This window comes from Megascapheus bottae, chromosome 1 (assembly GCF_031878675.1).
Source record: "Megascapheus bottae isolate mThoBot1 chromosome 1, mThoBot2.hap1, whole genome shotgun sequence".
Taxonomy (NCBI): Eukaryota; Metazoa; Chordata; class Mammalia; order Rodentia; family Geomyidae; genus Megascapheus; species Megascapheus bottae.
In genome coordinates, this window is record NC_143509.1 from 13,660,482 (window position 1) to 13,665,481 (window position 5,000).

Consider the following 5,000-nt stretch of genomic DNA (forward strand, 5'->3'; position numbering starts at 1 on the left):
CATACCACTAACCCTAATCCTAACCCTACCCTACACCTAACCCTAACCCTAACCCTAACACTTACACTACCCTAACCCTACCACTAACCCTAACCCTAACACTAACCCTACCGCCACACCTAACCCTAACCCTACCCCTAACCTACCCCTACCCCTACCCCTACCCCTACCCCTAACCCTACCTGTAACCCTAACCCTAATCCTACCCTTACCCCTAACCCTAACCCTAAACCTAACCCTACCCCTAACCCTACATGAACCCCTAACCCTAACCCTAACCCGAACCCTACCCCTAACCCTAACCCTACACCAACCCCTAACCCTAAACCTAACCCTAACCCTAACCCTACCCCTAACCCTAACGCTACCCCTAACCCTAAACCTAACCCTAACCCTAACCCTACACCTCACCCTACCCCTAACCCTAACCCAAACCCTACCCTTACACCTACCCCTAACCCAAACCTGAACCCTAAATCCACCCCTACCCATAACCCTAACCCTAACGCTAACCCTACCCCTAACCCTACCCCTAACCCTACCCCTAAACCTACCCCTACCCCTAACCCTACCCCTACCCCTACCCCTACCACTAACCCTAACCTTAATCCTAAATCTACGCCTACACCTAACCCTAACCCCGACCCTAACCCAAACCTTACCCCTACCCCTACCTCTACCCCTAACCCTACCCCTAACCCTAACCCTACCCCTAAACCTAACCCTACCCCTAACCCTATCCCTAACCCTAACCCTAACCCTAACCCTAATCCTACATCTACGCCTAACCCTAACCCTAACCCTAATCCTACCCCTATCCGTAACCCTAAGCCTACCCCTACCCCTACCCCTAACCATAACCCTAACACTACCCCTACCCCTAACCCTAACTCTAACACTAACCATACCCCTATACCTACCCCTAACCCTAACCCTACCCCTAACCTTAACCCTAACCCTACCCCTAACCCTGCACCTACCCATAACCCTAACCCTAACCCTTACCCTAACCGTACCCCTAATCTTAAACCTACCCCTTCCACTAACCCTAACACTAACCCAAACCATAACCCTACCCCTACCCCAACAACTAACCCTAAACCTAAAACTAACCTTACCCCTACCCCTACCCCTACCCCTACCCCTAACCCTAACCCAAACCCACCCCTACCCTTAACCCTAACCCTAACCCTAACCCTAACCCTAACCGTACCCCAAAGCTACCCCTACACTAACCCTAACCCAAACCCACCCCTACCCTTAACCGTAACCCTAACCCTAACCCTAACCGTACCCCAAAGCTACCCCTACACTAACCCTAACCCTACCCCTAACCCTAAACCTACCCCTAACCCTAACCCTACCCCTAACCCCAACCCTAAACCTAATCCTAAACCTAACCCTAACCCTAACTCTACTTCTACCCCTACCCCTTACCCTAAACCTAACCCTACCCATACCCCAAAACCTACCCCTATCCCTACCTCTACCCCTAACCCTAAATCTAACCCTAAACCTACCCCTACACCTACACCTAACCCTAACCCTAACCGTACCCCTACCCCTACCCCTACTCCTACCCCTACCCCTATGCCTACCTCTAACCCTAATCCTAACCCTAACCCTACCCCTACCCCTACCCCTACCCCTAACCCTAACCCTAACCTTACCTCTAATCCTTACCCTAACCCTAACCCTAACCCAAACCTACCCCTAACCCTAACCCTACCCCTAACCCCAACCGTAAACCTAACCCTAACCCTACCCCTAACTCTACTTCTACCCCTACCCCTTCCCCTAAACCTAACCCTACCCATACCCCAAAACCTACCCCTATCCCTACCTCTACCCTTACCCCTAAACCTAACCCTAAACCTACCCCTACCCCTACACCTAACCCTAACCCTACCCCTACCCCTACCCCTAACCCTACCCCTACCCCTAACCTTACCCTTATGCCTACCTCTAACCCTAATCCTAACCCTAACCCTACCCCTACCCCTACCCCTACCCCTAACCCTACCCCTACCTCTAATCCTTACCCTAACCCTAACCCAAACCTACAATTAGCCATAAACATAACCCTAACCCTAACCCTAACCCTACCCCTTACACTACCCTAACCCTACCCCTTACCCTAACCGTACCCCTAATCCTAAACCTACCCCTTCCACTAACCCTAACCCTAACCCAAACCATAACCCTACCCCTACCCCAACAACTAACCCTAACCCTAAAACTAACCTTACCCCTACCCCTACCCCTACCCCTACCCCTAGCCCTAACCCTAACCCAAACCCACCCCTACCCTTAACCCTAACCCTAACCCTAACCCTAACCGTACCCCAAAGCTACCCCTACACCTAACCCTAAACCTACCCCTAACCCTAAACCTACCCCTAATCCTAACCCTACCCCTAACCCCAACCCTAAACCTAACCCTAACCCTAACCCTACCCCTAACTCTACTTCTACCCCTACCCCTTACCCTAAACCTAAACCTACCCATACCCCTACACCTAACCCTAACCCTACCCCTACCCCTACCCCTAACCCTACCCCTAACCCTACCCCTACCTCTAATCCTTACCCTAACCCTAACCCTAACCCAAACCTACAATTAGCCATAAACCTAACCCTAACCCTAACCCTAACCCTACCCCTTACCCTACCCTAACCCTACCCTTAACCCTAACCATAACACTAACCCTACCCCTACACCTAACCCTAACCCTAACCCTACCCTAACCCTGCCCCTAACTCTAACCCTACCCCTACCACTGCCCCTAACCCTAAGCCTAGCTCTAACCCTAACCTTACCCGTAACCCTAACCTTAACCCTACCACTAGCCCTAACCCTACCCCTACCCCAACCCCTCACCCTAACCCTACCCTACACGTAACACTAACCCTAACCCTATCCTTACCCCTAACCCTAACCCTAACCCTAACCCTAACCCTACCCCTAACCCTAACCCTACACCAACCCCTAACCCTAACCCTAACCCTAACCCTAACCCTAACCCTACACCAACCCCTATCCCTAACCCTAACCCTAACCCTACCCCTAACCCTAACCCTACCCCTAAACCTAAACCTAACCCTAACCCTAACCCTACCCCTAACTTTACTTCTACCCCTACCCCTAACCCTAAACCTAACCCTACCCCTACCCCTAACCCTACTACTATCCCTACCCCTACCCCTAAACCTAACCCTAACCCTAAACCGACCCCTAACCCTACTTATACTCCTACCCCTTCCCCTAACCCTAACCCTATCCCTACCCCTACACCTAACCCTAACCCTAACCCTACCACTAACCCTACCCCTAACCCTACCCCTAACCCTACCCCTAAACCTAACCCTACCCTACACCTACCTCTAACCCTAACCATAAACCTACCTCTACCCCTAATCCTAACCCTAACCCTACCCCTACCTCTACCCTACCCCTAACCCTAACCCTAACCCTACATCTCATCCTTACCCTAACCCTAACCCTAACCCAAACCCTACACCTAGCCCTAAACCTAACCCTAACCCTAACCCTAACCCAAACCCTACACCTAGCCCTAAACCTAACCCTAACCCTAACCCCACCCCTTACCCTACCCTAACCCTACCCCTAACCCTAACCCTAACACTAACCCTAACCCTACACCTAACCCTAACCCTAACCCTAACCCTACCCTAACCCTGCCCCTAACTCTAACCCTACCCCTACCCCTACCCCTAACAATAAGCCTAGCCCTAACCCTAACCTTACCCGTAACCCTAAACCTAAACCTAACCCTAAACCTAACCCTACCCCTACACCTAACAATAACCCTAACCCTACCCCTAACCCTAACCCTACCCCTACCCCACCCCTAAACCGAACCCTAATCCTACATGTAACCCTAACCCTAACCCTACACTTACCCCTAACCCTAACCCTAACCCTAACCCTACCCCTAACCCCACACCAACCCCTAACCCTAACCCCAACCCTAACCCTACCCCTAACACTACCCCTAACACTAAACCTAACCCTAACCCTAACCCTACCCCCAACCCTATCCCTAACCCTAACCCAAACCCTACCCCTACCACTACCCCTAACCCAAACCTGAACCCTAAACCTACCCCTACCCATAACCCTAACCCTAACCCTACGTCTAACCCTAACCCTAACCATAATCCTACCCCAACCCCTACACCTAACCCTAACCCTACCACTAATGCTACCCCTACCCCTCACCCTAACCCTAACCCTACCCCTAACCCTAACCCTACCCCTACCCCTACCTCTAACTCTAACCATAAACCTACCTCTACCCCTAATCCTAACCCTACCACTAACCCCACACCTACCCCTAACCCTAACCCAAACCCTAACCGTAACCCTTACCCCAAACCTAACCCTACCCCTAACCCTACACTTACCCCTAACCCTAAACCTAAACCTAAACCTAAAGCTAACCGTACCCCTAACCCTAACCCTACCCCTAATCCTTACCCTAACCCTAACCCTAAACCTAACCCAACCCTAACCCTAATCCTAACCCTAAACCTAATCCAAACCCTAACCCAAACCCTACACCAAGCCCTAAATCTAACCCTAACCCTAACCCTAACCCTAGCCCTTACCCTACCCTAACTCTATCCCTAGCCCTACCCCTACCCCTACCCCTACCCCTAACCCTAACCCTACCCCTAACCCTATCCCTACCCCTAACCCGACCGCTAACCCTAAAGCTAACCCTAACCCTAACCGTTAACCGAATCCTAACCCTACCACTAACACTAACCCTAAACTTAACCCTACCCCTAACCCTAACCCTAACACTAACCCTAGCCCTAGCACAAACCCTAACCCTAAACCTAACTCAAGACATAGCCCTAACTCTAACCCTAAACCTAACCCTATCCCTAGGCCTAGCCCTAACCCTAAACCTAACCCTATGCCTACGCCTACCCCTACCCCTACCCCTACCCCTAAGCCTAACCCTAACCCT